Source organism: Athene cunicularia (genome assembly GCF_003259725.1).
Source record: "Athene cunicularia isolate RWA chromosome 8 unlocalized genomic scaffold, athCun1 chr8_part1, whole genome shotgun sequence".
In the NCBI taxonomy this organism is placed as follows: Eukaryota; Metazoa; Chordata; class Aves; order Strigiformes; family Strigidae; genus Athene; species Athene cunicularia.
In genome coordinates, this window is record NW_020799109.1 from 24,834,155 (window position 1) to 24,849,738 (window position 15,584).

Sequence of the window (15,584 nt, forward strand, 5' to 3'; positions counted from 1 at the left end):
TCCCGGTCTCCTTCGCTTCCTTCTTCCATTTTATGTTACATCTCTTTTAGGCCAGGATTAATATCTAAAGCTTATTGATATTTATTTCCTAACATTTTTTTTCCATTCTTGCTTTGTTTTCTCTTGTCAGTTGTGATCAAAAGCAATTTCCATCTGAAGATTTAAAGGATGCTCTTTTAGCCATGTAAACAATTAACAATGCTTGCAAAAGTAAATTATCAACAGACTAAGAAACCCTCTTCAAATAACCTCTGGTATGTTGTATTATACTGTTCTCAAAAATAACCCTCTAAATTGAAACCAAGTTAAAAATGTAGTATGAACTACATACCATGAAGAAAAACTATGTAGTTTCTAATCTACAGTTGTTCTCTTCTGAGAAGGCAAGTCTTTGCAAAAATAATCATCAAGCTATGCCTCATCAAAAACTGCTCCAAATGCTGCGAAGAAAGCATTGCAAAATGTATTTCCTGATAACAGACTCTCAAGACACGTAAATGTGCTTTGCTGTCTGGTGCTCAGTGAAGCCCCAGACACTGCTCAGGGCAAGTTTGGGTGTTTGAGAACATAGTGTCTTCATTTAGTCCTCTGATTATCCCTGACGTTTATCCACCAGGGAGAGCCTGAATTCAGCCTACTCCACAGTTGACAAACTGGGGTGAATGATGAACATCTACCTCAAAGTCTGGAAAGGTATCTGTGCTAGATACAAAGGACTCGAAGGGAGTGGTGAAGGCTGAGAGGTTTGCCCCATGAACAAGGATGAAGAGGCAGTCATATAATCACATCTTCTCTTATGAAGATGTGAACCTATGTTCTGTTCTGCCTTTCCCCTTCTCACCCAAAGTTTTTCACATGAAGCAGTAGCAATGTATCAGCCTACAAAGCCTTAGTTTCAGCCAGAATGGCTGAAACTCCCTCCAACAGGCATGTAAAGTTTTAAACAGAAAATATAATTATTTCACTAGTCCTCTCTGTTCTTATAACTCCACTGCAGGCTGGCATATCTCTGGCAGCACGAAACCAAACCCCACACTCTGAGGGTTTTTTTCCTAATCCGTATCTCAGGTCAACATATTGCTCATGTCTGAGTTTTGCATCCCGATTTTGCTTTGCTGAGAAGCACTTCATCTGCTTGAGCATATATTTATTTCCATACAGCTCAAATTTTCTTATTTTAAATGATCAAAATTGCAATCCTTGATGTACACTATGTTCCTACATATAAAATTGAAATGTTCACCAGTTATTTCTCAACCTTTTTCAAGCAGTGACTCTGGATTTAATGTAAAACACACTCACCAACAAAAGCCTACTTGTAGAGCACAGAATAAAAGAAGGGTTCTCCTTATTGAGTGGAACAGTCTCCCCCCCCACCCCTTTCCCACCAATGCAGGATCAGTAAGTTTTCTTGAAAGTTTATCTCAAAGTAATTAAGAGATTAACTTGCAAAAATACAGCAGTGCATTCTAGGAATAAATATGGGGCAAAAGCATTACAAAACTCTAAGTAAATATATTATTATTATTATTATTATTATTATTATTATTACTATTATACATAAGAGAGATTTAACCTATGTTTTCAGAGCAAATTTCAATACTCATTCAACTGGCAAGTCAACTTAGTACCTCCTAAACTCTTGTGTAACATGACTTTGACCTAAAAGCAGCTGTTCTATTGATAGGATGTCATATAGATGTACCGCAGCAACATAGGGGCCTTTTTCCTGTAAGCCCTGAACTGTGCCAGACATGTAGCCTGAATGCTGTCTGCAGACAGAGCCAACATCAACTGAGCATCTTTGCATGACCGTGTGCAATTTATTTCCCTGCAATGGCACTGATTGCAAATGAGGGAATGATGTTAAATTGTTGGCTGCTAGTTCAATTATGCTCCTTACTAGTAAAAAGAAATTTTCCTGGTATGGACCAGGCTAGATTTTCAACTGAAATTGTATGCAATAAATCTTTAACAATCAATCAAGGATGAGGGAAGGGGGTTGTAATAATCCGACTGCCAGCCAGGTTATTCGGTTTGCAAGCATTCAATGGCAGAAGAAAGGAGAGAGTCCTAGAACGAAGAAGGGAAAAAAGAAATAGGCTCCTGGGCTATTCAAGACAGAGACAGGCATACTGTGAGGGCTTCCAACAGAAAGATAACAGATCAAGACAGGGGATACGGATGCACACATGTTCTGCATCTCTCCCATAGATCTAGTTTAATAAAGCACAATTGATGATCATTTTTTTCTTTTCTTTTTTTATCTATTATTAGGTTTTTCAAGTGTGTAAGTGTTTCTTAATCAAAAGAACAGTTCCATACAGCTCTTGACATCAAAGGAGAGCATTTCCAAAGCTATTACAGTATCAAAGTAATATTCTGTGCAGAATCTAAGGTGAACCATTGGAATAATCCTTCTGGGATAGAGATGAAAAAAATGCTGTATTCAATGTTGCCCGGAAGCATCCAAAGCAATCTATCAAAAAAGCCATAAAAATATTGGGCCACTTACTTGATGCATGTACTCACCACTACCATTATTTTCCTCCATTTTCTCTTTGTCTGGCTAGCTACTAATCTTACCTTTGTCTGAAAGTTCCTGCTGTATATATGAAAGTATCAGAGCTGATTAGCGAGTCACAGGAGGAAATGACCTCTGAAGTGCTTCAAATCCATAAACCTTTTATATAGTTGAATCATATTATGAAAAAAAAAAAAAAAGCATTACCGCAAAAATAGCATCATTGTAGCAGCACTACGGTAGAGACCGCCTGATATTAGCAATCCTTTCCATGTGCCCTTAACAGATTTTCACTATGACAGAATCAATTATTAGTGATTTCTACTTATTGACTATGCATTTAACAGTAAACTATATTTAACTAGAGCAGTTTAGTTTGATAATCCATTTTGATAAAAAACTTTGGTCATCATCAACTTAATTATATGCACTGTACAACAGACTTTTCCTTTCACCTCTGAATGAAATCCTGGTTTATTTGCAGAAGGAATGGGCAGTTCAGTAGCAGCTGTGGTTAAGTGAAATGAGGGGGCAGGGAAGAAAGGCAGAGAAGGTAAGGAGAACTTACCAAACAGCAAAAGCCCTTCTATCTGACAACAGTATTTGACTTGCTCCTTGAACTTAACATCTGGTTGCATTTTCATCTTCTGCAAACTTGTAAAATGTTATGGTATTTTAGACAGCAGGAGTATGTTTCCAAAAGAAATTTTAACAGTACAAAGAGACCACAAAATCCATTTCTTACTGGGCCACAGGGTTTTCTAATTCTTAACTCATAGCTTACTTCAATACCACCTTAGAAGTTCTCCATTTGCTTATAATTTTTTGAGTACTTTTAGCATTAATTTTCAGGAGGCATAATATGCATATATGGAAAAGTTGTCTCTTACATATCCTCATCATAAAAGTATAAAGATGAGTAGATACAGATATTTTTTCCTTAGCTGCCTAATAAGGCCAGTATAGGAACCAGAGAAAACTACGTTGCTACCAAAACACATTCAAAGTTAATATCCACAGAAGAAGACGTAGTATTTGGTGGAGCTATGTTTCCCATCTTTAAATTCCCAATTGGCAGCGCTGAGAGGCTGGGGGTGGGGGTGAAGGAACAAAGAGCTTCCCACCACCTTTGAAGAGGGCACAGTGGTATGCACTTGCCTGCCGCTACAGCAGAGAGGTTGGCAGCCAGTGGGATGGTGTGGGATGCTCTGCCCTCAGTGCATGCAAATGAAGGAAATGAAAGGAAATGAAGCCAGATAGAGACTATCACATCCTAATTCCTTCTTCCCTAAGAGTACTGCTAAAGCTGTATTGGAAACTAAACATGGGGTTAAATGAAGCCAGTAAAGATTTATAGTTTGTTATTAAATGAGCTTTAAAGAAACTCCAGTGTTGCCCATATGCAAGTGACATAGTCACTCAGCCACAAAGACCCGACACACCCATGATGAGTGTTGTAGAAAGTGTTTGTAACCAAACTTCACTTTAAAATAGAAATTAAAAAACCCCCAAAACTTTAAAATCCTTTCATACACATACATATATTGCTGCATGATATCTGTCCACAAGACATGGAATTAAGAGCTGCTCCTTATGGGAAAGATTACTTTTAAAAGGAAAAATACATGACTAGGTGAGGATGCCTTGGTGGCTACTAAGTAGCTGAAGTGGCAGCATGCACTGTATTTGCCACCCTCTAAATTAACACCATTCCAAAGCATAAAACAATCACATAGTCATAAGAAAAATGCAATCCAAACCTGCTATGACCCAAAATGCAATATTCTTGCCTCAATCTATGGTGAGATAGCATGCAATGAACAGCAAACCTGGAATGAATATTAGGCTTTTAAGTACTACCGTAACTAAAATAGGGTTGAAGTCATTGCAAATACTCAAGATTCATTAAGAACTGTCAAGACTGGAGAAAACTGAAGAAATGCAAAATTCATTTTTCAAAAGGAAAGAAACATCTGATCATTTTTCACTATCATCAAACATAAGATAATGCAGTATAAAGAAAAATAATAGAAAGCATAATTTTTTTCCTTCCAAATTAAGTTTGTTTCAAAATTTGTTATAAATTAACTGTAGAAATAGACATACCTGCAGACAGATCTTTAAAAATATTAAGCTCCTACATGAGATAAATGAAGTTCCAAAATAAAGGAGCCAGACTGCAGTTTTAGCAATGCAGATATAATCGAGGAGACATTGATCCTGATGTACCTCAAGCACCAAACTTAGCAAAAGTGAGGCAGTCAGGAGAAGTAGTTACACATCACCTTTTGGAGCAAGCTTTGTAAAGCTCACAGTCAAAACCATCCTTGGAAAGTTTATCTGTTTACTACACAAAAGACTTAAGTAAGCTCCCCTTCTGAACTGAGCCAACTCCTTTTCCTCAACATCATAACTGTATTTTCCCTAACCTCGGAGAGGTTAATCTCCTCCACAACCGGGGATGGATCCTCTGCTGCAGATCTTCAGAGTGTCCAGAAGAGCTAAATTAGCTATGCTATTTCTCTGCAGGATTTACTAAGCTTGAATTTGCCTCTTCACTCATGCTTGCTGCACACATACAGGACAAGGGCATACTGCATACCTTCAGAGGTAGGCAAAGAAATAACGCGGGTTGCTCTTCCAAATACATCATTTTATTGCACTGATATCTTGTGAAAGATTTAATAAAGCTTCTGTAGATATCAAACTTCAGGAAAAACAGATAATCTGCGGGAGGAATTTGCTAAGTATTTGTCACCATGCTGTCCTAGAGGGATCAAAAATTGAGAAACATGTTCATAGATAGCTCCCCCTTAAATCCATGCATGAGCATACATGCTTTTGAACAACGACACATTATTGAGGTATGCCTCTGAAACAAAGTGAACAATCCCATGTGTTCTTTACAGCCAGATATATGCTTATATACTCTGCATTTAGCACAGGACATAACAAGATCAATATTTATATGTTTGGTACCTATTATGGCTTCTTATTTGCACTACAGAAAGCAAGCAAGAATCTTAAGAGAAGTGAAATTATATATGGAGCTATTTATTACACGTAAAATGTTTCATGTACACACTTACAATACCTCAAATACGGTGTAGATAAAATAGCATGAGAAATTGAAGTGCTCTGGGGACAAGATGGAAGGAGGCAGATACAGGAAAAGATTTCTATCCTATGGAAAATGTCTTTTTTTTTCGCCTGCATATTTGAGAGACTCAAGTATTCTCTTACTTCCTCTGCCTCACTTGTCTACAAGATGACAAGTGATGCCAAGATACTTTGGCATATCATATTGCATTGTGTCATTCCACCACCTGCCAATGCCAGTGGCCCATCAAACCTGAGAAATCAAAAGAAGCAATTTGTTAGAAACAGGGAAAAGAAAAAAAAAATTAAAAATACACATTTTAGGCAAAAATAGAAACATTTTGTATTAGTAAATAGACCATGAAATATTGATCTACAAAATAAGCAAGCATGAGTAATTTAAGTATCAATCTCATAGGCAGATGCAAGGATTTAAAGGCATTTCAGAATTCGTGTATCAATATCCATCAGAAAAAATACAGTTCTGCAAAACTCTGCTGCTCTTTATACCTCCTTTATGGGCAGCAGATCTTGTGATGAAAGAAAACCCCAAAAAAATCTGTAAGTTTTAATCAAAAAATATTATGGAACGATAAGCAAACATGCAGTTATCTTTGCTGGCAACAATAAAAGAAAATATCATTAAATTTTTTTTTTTAAAGTATCACCGTCTGGATCCTCATTTATTCTTAAAGTTTAGTGCTGAATCAGAGAGAAGTATATTTGTCATACAACTACAGAAAAGTCGTTCATTTTTATACAGTTCACATCAATCAACAAAATTGCCTTAAAAAAAAAAAAAAATCACTATTTGCTTTGCTCTGCAGTGAATATTAATGGACAAAATATAGATGGAGAAAACAGTAATTTTACCAGTACTAGCCAAATTACAGCAATCACTTCAAAAGATGCTAGCCTTTGGGTGTTTTGTTACTTGTAATGCTGCACAAGTACTCTTAATAAGAGTGTTTGCTTAAGACCTAACCCCATGCTATACTTCAGCACTACTTGAGATCTCCACTCAGACAAACTTTTTCCATCAAAATCCTGTATAGTGTGGCCTCTCAATTTTCCCAATAGCTGTCATGTGCAAATTATGTTTTGTAACGCATCCTTTGTGATCCACATAAGTAACACAAAGCCTGTTCAGAGGCTCCTAGTCTAACTTCTGCATAACTGGGACTGTAGCAAAGTAGTGCACAATGTTACCAGATTCTCAGAATGGAAAGGAAATTTAATGTCCCAATAGGGAGATGGGGAAAGAAACCACAAAAAGCAATCTCATCCTCAAATCACAGCAGAAGTACATGAGAAAGCAAGCACAAAATTACTAGAAGAGTAAGGGGTACAAGGTTACCAAGCCAGATGCTGTGACAAGGGTGTAACTTTGAAAGGAAAGATTCTCAATGCATAGAAGAATCACAGAATGGAGCAAAGCTAAGAGGTAAAAGGCTGAACTGAGAGCTAAGCATGGTGTGAAATGCAGGATCCCACAGAAATTGGGAATGCTAAAAAAAGGCCAGAAGCACTGTAGGAACTGGCTACACTCCAGAAAAAGACCAGAAACCAGAGCTACAAATATACAAGAGGAGGGCTAAAGTTGCATGGTGCTCCACTAGGACTCCTGCTCACTTACACAATTTGCTGTGAAGTATTCTAGCTGGGAACATCAGTCTGGTACACAATGGAAACCCTTATTGTGCAAGTTGCATGGAAAAATAAAATTGAAACACAGACATAATTAGGGCCAACCTGTACACTTGGGGTCATTAAGGTAGGAAGTGTGTCAAGTTTTTCCATACTGAGCAGCAGATCAGGCTTTTCAATAGCACTCAAGGGATTTTTCAGATATCCAGTTTAAAAGCATCTAGGATACTCACATCCATGTAATAAATGCTCAGTACATGTAAATAATCAAGTCCCTTTACAGTGTCCAAAGGTGAGCATCCATACAGTTCAATAGATTAGATCTTCCTATGCCATACATCTTTTAAGACTTTCAGCTAGTTTAAAAATACGAGACACTACCATGACAGAAATAATTCTTGCTCCATTCTTCCTTCTTAACTATCATGAAAAAATAATTTGACTATCATGAGCAAGCATGGGCAGAGGTACTCAGGAAGCATACAGGTCCAAAGCAATAACTTATTGTGGTCTTTAATAGAGTCCTGGATAAAGAAAGTCCTTGCACAAGTGGGTACTACAGCCATTAACTAACTCCTATCAAGACGACTCTGTGCTAGATACACTCACTCATTTTGTTAAGACTGACAGTACCCAACGCACAAATGAGTTGAGCACAGTGAAGGAAGCCACAGTATCAGTCGTTCAGTAACACATGCTAGCACACATGCAAGTCAGCCTTAAGTCACTAAGCCAACACTTCCTTGCTTGTAAGAGCATATCACAGCCAGGTCAGAGCATGGTTAGAGGCTGCACAAGCGAGTTGCCACAGGGTGAGTTTGTACCATAGCCTCCCCCACAATGGCTCCTTCGGGGTCAACATCCTTGCAGGCAAATGGTAACACTGTCAGTACAGATGGTCCAGTCTACTGTACCTTAATATATCTGGGCAGACTAAGATCAGAAATACCACTTTTACACACTGAACAAAATACTACACACATCAGAATAGCCAAAGATGCAATGTTAGTTCCTGCAATTATCATCTGCTAGAATTTGATACTGGGCTGCTTTGGTTTTTTGTTTGTTTGTTGGTTTGGGGTGGGTTTTTTTTTAATAATCAACAAAAAGTAGCCCCAAGACTAGAACAATATGCTTGTCATATGACAATTATATTAACCAATTTCAAATGAGGCATGTATATGTTACCTATTTATGTCCTGTACCAGAGCAAAAATGATTCTGATATAGCTCCAGCAGTGTGTGTTCATTGTAGGGCACAAGTAAATTATTTTAAGGGAATAATACATCTCCAAGGACATTTTCATGGATTAAATGTCAGGAATGAAATATTGCATTTCAACTCAGTTAGGACCTTAAAGAATGAAAATAAAGACAATTATTGAGAGGTCTGAAGAACACTATTGATTTCTCTGCAATTCCAACTCTGAGGCACTTTATGCAATCAAACAAAAAGAACTTCTATTTCATGTTTTCATTACATGAAATTATGAAGTTATGTAAAGACGTAACACTGACCATATTTTAAGTTATGAGAGAACTGCAGAATATCCAATTTAAAAGGGAGTTGTGTTTTAGGAATGCATTTTAGGCACAGAATTTTACACTCAATTACTGTGAAATAAATTACAGTTATGATCTACAGTTCTTTTTGCAGTAACTTGATGGTCCTATACAAAGTAAGAAATTAGAAATCAGTAGGACATAAAAAGGCCGAATTCCACGAGCCCCATAACAGAGGTAGAAGTTATACATTTAGAAGGTACTTTGCTACAGGGAAATGACTGCCAGCATTCCAAATTAACATGTGAGGCAACTTACTGCTAAAATTTGTTTAATTAGACAACAGGCTGTACTCAATTCAGAGAAGATTCTTACATAGATGCGCCGCTTAGTTACAATGGGATTCTGATCAGGATTATGGCATTTGGGTACTACTCTAATAACAGATTTAAATTTCTTACAGAGAAGAAATATGAATCATTAATTTCAAAATATACACAAAATTTTCATAGCACACCATATTAGAATACTTGTCTTTATAAAAGCTTGTGGCAGTTTTTAGAGCTATCAATGCTGTTTAAAGAAAACGTTCAAGACTGAAAACAACAATAAATGGGAAGAATATGGTATCTATGAAAAGTTGTATGTTCCATTTTATGGATACTACTTGACCGTCATCTGTTTCTATCCATTTGGGACCACTGTTATCAACTTGTGCACTCCCAGAAAATTAAAACTAAAGCAATTTCCAAATAAAATATAGCTTTATAAACAGATTGCTTAGCATCATAAACATTTCATTACTAAACTGGTAAAACTTTTTTTTTTTTTTAAAAAAAGTATTATACCTCATAACCTTTTTTTGTATCATAACAGCTTTAAAAGATGACAACTTTCCAAATACTGCATTGCTTGAGTCTCACAAAGTCTTCTTGGGATTTGTGACATTGTGAGGGATGGCCAAATGTTACAGCAACAGAATGCCAACAACAGATAAGGGTCAGCTGTGTGATCCTTTGCCCTTCTAGCTGGAGCTGGAGCTGACAATTCACATTGAACTGCCCACTGCTTCTAAAAACTCCAGCAAGTGGGTCATTTTTTCCAATTGGTTATCCCCAGAGAGAAGTAAGAGATGGGGGAGGAAATACTGTGGCCCAGAGGCCCTGTGCCGGCTGTTGGATCAATGGCCAGTGTCAGCAGGCTTCTATTTAATGATGCTCAAACCAGCGCCAGCCTTGCTAACGGCCACACTTACCACTGATATCCACACTCAGGAAATGGGGTTCTGGAAAGACCAAATAATTGCCTCATTTTGCAGTATGCGGATTTTTTTTTAAAAGGTATACACCTCACATTTTATGTTCATAGAATCAGTCTTTAGATTTTAACAAAGAAAACACATTCACATTCAAAACCGTGCAATGTGACAGTCAATGGCAGCTAGTAGCAATTACATCTAGGTGACTACAGATCAACTTCCAAACATTCACTGTAAAGAACACAGTGCTTTGTAAACCTTGCTAAATATGTATAAAAAAAATGCATACAAAGTTATTATTCCATACATATGGAACATTTTTTAATGATTATTTTAAGGCAAGAAGTATTTGGCAAATAAACCAGAAGTCATCCAAACATAACAATCAACAACAAAAACACACCACAGGAAAAAAAAAAGAAAACCAAAACCGAACAACAACACAGGGCAACCCTTGTCCTATCTCTGCTATTATCCAAGGACTAAGTCATCTCCACATCCATGTAAGCTCAGGAGTGGAACAACTAAATTACAGAAACAAGATGATTCTACATGGTTCTTCAAATTACTGACTACTGTTATTACTGGATATTTCATGCAAACTACCTAAAAAAAACCTCTCCCACCCAAGAGAGAATTTTTCAGCCAAACTGCATTTCAGCCCCTAAACACTCAGTACAGATCTCTCAGCTAAAGGAAAAGTGAGATAGAGCTTTTCCTTTGAATTCAGCCTAGTGCATACCGCAGCTGGAGACCCCCGTATTTCCAAAGCCTATCACAGAGGCCACAGCATTAAAAAAAACTCTCCACAGTAATAACATCTTAAGACCCCTTTCTTCCCTGCAAACTCATTAAAACTTGTTAAGGTAGTCCTGAGAAAGCTGTCTGTCTGTCTAACAGAGCTTCTGCCCTGAGGGAATTCCCTTCCAGCTACAAGTGGATGCATTACAGCTGCTCAGACTGGACTCAAACAAGAAGTCCTTCCTTGGGGGTTGCAATCAGTGCAACTGCATTTGGCTCTTCCTACACTTCTGAAAACAAACTTCTAATTCCTCCTATCCAGTGAGGAAAAGTATAGCAGGAAGAATTTTAGTCCTAACAGATCACAGCATGGAGAAATCATACTCTAAAATAATTATTTGTTTTAGAATAAGCAACAAAAATTACTGCTAAGAATGTGTATTGAATCCTGCAAAATTGTAGTATTTCGTAATATCTTACCTTGTAAGATATTCTTCCACAAGAATAAAAGCTCTAAACCATTTGCAACTTCTTTTTTTTTTTTAAACCTTTTTAATTATATTATGTCACTACAAATGAATGAATATCAGAATAAATTCTACCATGGGGAACTTGATGTACATCAGAGATGTGTGTTTACACTGTACCTCTAACTTTCCTGATTCCCAGCATCAGCATGTCTGACCTACATGGTTGCTGATGGAAGGCAAGAAAACAGAGCAGCATGTGCAGCTCCACCCCATGCCAGTACCTGCTTGGAAGCAAACGCTACACATGGTCACCAACCAAAGGCACATGCGGTCACCACGTCCCCTCTGCCACCTGCACTGCACTAACACGGACTGAGGCAAAGGACCCCAGCTGCCAGACAGCTGTGATACTCCATGAGCAGGTCTAAGGAAACACATGCCTTGTAAAAGCTCCAGTACAAAAATGATATACAGCCACCATAATCTTGCCAGATTGATAACTGTTAAATGATATAAGATCAAGAAATTATTTCTGGTTTAAGGAAATTGTCTCATAGGACTAAATTTCTGTTGGATTTGGAACTGAATCTACTTGTCATGTTCTTTTTTTGCTTCAAAGAAGTCTGTGGTCAGAAGTTTCAAATTCTGAGTTCTCATTTAACACATGGGAAAATTTACCAAAACCAATTACTACTCTGAAAACTACCTCCCCCTCCCCAGTCATTCTCCTCATCAAATCTCAGTTTTGATAAATCTCTCCAGGCAAGTTTCCACCATTACATGAGAATTTAAAAGCAGAGTTCCCATAACCATCAGTTATTCTGATGCATGTTAGCTTCCTTCCCATCCCATCCCCAGTGGTAAGCTACCTTCCTCAAGGCAGGCTCCAGAAGACAGAAATGCAGTTATGTTCAGGATCCCGAATTGTCTGCTTCATCACGGTGGGCAGTGCTGTGTTGTGCTGGGAAACATCTAATAGATTTAAAAGGTAACAACTGCAAACATCCAGACCATAAACATCACAGAACTTTTAAATCAAGTTTTACTGCCAAAACTTTTATTTTTACACTCAAGTAGTAAATGAATATAGTGTACATGTCATACAGGATGCAGAAGTACTACATGAACATATTTATTTGTTTGCAGCAACAGTTTCAGAAAATAAAACATTGCAAGTTCTCTATTTGTTTCAGTATTTGACTTATTTTTTGCAATATAAAGAGCATTTGAGGAGTGGCAGGAGAACAAACAACAGCCATAATTTGTAACTGAAGAGTTTCTGACTGAACATAAGGAAAACAAGGGTTACAGTGAAGCTAAGCACTGGAACATGCTGCCCAGAGAAGCTGCACAACCTCTATCCCTAGAGGTTTTCAAGATCCAACTAGCTGAAGCACTGAGCCCTGGTCTGAACTCAGCATTGACTCTGCTCTCAGCAGGAGGTTGGACTAGAGAACTCTCTCAAGGTCCTTTCCAACCTGAATGATTCTACAATTTGATTCAAGCACAAACTGCAGCCAAATACAAATAAGTAGATGCTTTCCTTTTTCCCCTCTCCCAATAAAATTTTGCCAGAAAATGCAATACTCATCTTTACAACAGTCAAGCATGACCAAAATCAAACAACCAGCAAATGAAGTGTACAGAAAGGTACCAACTCCATAGTAAAAGGCAAGCTAAGAGTCCTTGCATGATTTAAAATTTTCTTTGTAACAGCAAACACACATTTTTTAATGCCAAGTGTGTAAAGAGCAATAAACAACTGTGTAATAAGTGCCAAAGACCTTTCTAGTAATTTTTAAATGGGAGATTTCCTATTCACACTGAGAAAGGACACCATAGGAACATAAGCAAGGTAACATCAACATTTTAGTTTCCAAGTTTCTATTAGCCCTCAATACACTGGCAGTACCATGTCCCCATCAAGTGCCCCAGGGAAGCCAGAGAATGAGGAGCTAGGAGGTGGAGAGGAAACAGGGAACCCCAAGACATCTCTACTCTATCTTGGGGACCATTTCTATCCAGTTTGAGACCTCTTTTCTACTGCTAGGATTTAAATGCAAAACAAGTGGAACTATCAGGAAGAACTCAATGCACCTAATTTCTTTATTTCCATATGAACAGAAGATTTCAATTAGACAAAAGGTCTCCACCCATCATTAAGGCAACTGTAGAAGAAATGAACTAATGGTATGACATGATACAAACTGACAACAAAGAATAAACATAAAACCTGAAAAATACTAAAAGTCTGGTTTGTGCCAACAAGCAACTGATCCTCTATAAAAGAATTATTCTGGTGCAAATAAACAGTGATTAAATGTGTGTATATCTACAGACACCAAACTGAATCTGACATTCAGCTCTACATCCTAGTTCCAAAACCCCAAACTTTCGTTTTATAAAGAATTTTGCTTCTTAATCTCGACATACATATAAGGTTAACTGTGAGAAGTCAAAGGTCAGACAATTTGATCAACAGTGAATCTCCACAAACATGCAGTCTTCCAAATCTGAAAGTCCGCTGAAACTGTGAAGTCAGATAGTGCACCTAATACAGAAAACCATGCAGTCCACCATGCAGGCAGATCCGATTTGGTTTTAAATTAGGGTAGTCTGGATAGAGAAGTAATACAGCACAGTTCTAAACCTAAAGGACAAATAAACATTTCACTGTCAATAAGAACTTGCAATTCTGCTGCAAGTACACAAGCTACCTTGTTTGCATCTGGCTCAACTGTATCTACACTAGCCTGCAGTGTAATAGAAAATATCTTCAGGTGGGCAAGATACAGAGGGCAGCAAGTAAGAGAAGCCAGTGTAAGGCTGGGATGATAACAACGAGGAGCATTGCACCTAACACTCTGGATCCAGCCAGTGAAGCTCTTAAGTACATTCTTATTTCAAGCAATGGTAAAAGCACCACCAAAATCAAGTTGCTAATAACAAGAAAACAACTGTTAGCTGTGTGTTAGCTGAAACAAGGCAAGTCAAAGTTACATACAGTGAATACAAAGAAGGGCAGAAACTTTGAAGTGGTAGAAAAAATAAATCAAGGCCCAAATTCAAGAACTTCTGAAACACTTGAAGAAACAGAATCTACTCCAGTTCTACAGTCCTGAAATAAGACCAAATTTGTTAGACTTAAGTCTCTTAAAAACACAAAATAAGTAATAATTCGGTGGAGTTCCTTCTTTAACACATGAAACAGCTAAAGCCCAATGACAGGAATTTAGTCCTATCATTTTTGATACTTCGAAGGGAGAAAAGATGTCAAAATGACACAGAGGCTAATACAGTGAAGATAAAAGATCAAAAAGAAGACATATAGTGGAGAGGACTGGAATCTGATACTAACTTTGAGACATCTGATATGCAGGCATGAGAGAAGTGTCAGAGATACAAAAATTGTGGCCCTGGAAAATAGGCAAGCAAAATTGTCAGGGATGTTAGAAAATAGTCTAGAGGGAGTTAGGAATAAAAATCAGATCTTTGAATCTGAACAGGTCTGGGACTGGCTGGATACTCAAGGAATCATCTGGAGATAGAACTATGTGAGAATCAACCTGGGGAAGGAAGCACTGGATTTTTGGTGCATTCAAATTAAAGTGTAAAGTCAAAAACTTGAAAACAAACTGGAGGAAGGATTTTCAGGTACATGAAATTAGGGAAAGACAATCAGAAAATCAGAGAATAAAGAAGAAAAGAGAACCAGATAGGATGACAGGTGCAATCACCTTCAAGACAAAGAAAAGAGAAACTTTGTTGCTAGTGAAGCAAATGAGCAGAGGATTTAAAGAGGAAGTCATTCAGTGAAAGGAAGGGTATAAAAGATGCAGAAGGGGCAAACCTGGACAGTTAAGAGGCAGAGAAACTCAGTTCAGAAACAGATTCTGAGAAAGAAAAACAATTTTGAAAAGGGTCTTGTCACACAAAAATCAGGACTGTTTTTGAAGATACATTTTGTATCAAGAATGAATGGTGAAATGAACATCAAATCTGCAAGCAAACTCAACAGGAAAAAAAAAAAAAAAGGTGGAATAAAAGTGATTAAAAATTCTGTTTGGTAAGAGAATTATAAGGCAAAGCCGAGTCCAAAGCTGTGTTCTGTTGATATACTCTTCAGCAATATTTTAAGAGGCGAGAATGGAAATTAAGAAATTACAAGAAAAAAAATGTCTGGGGAAAGGAATGGAGACAGGGCAATATGAGAAGCAACCCAAGAAACCACATATAGAGAAGGACAGAGATGAAAATAAAGACAAGTGAGTCAAAGGAAGTGAGGCCAATGAAGGAAAGAGGCAGCTGAGAAGAGTAAAGGAGTCAGAAAGGTTAATAGACT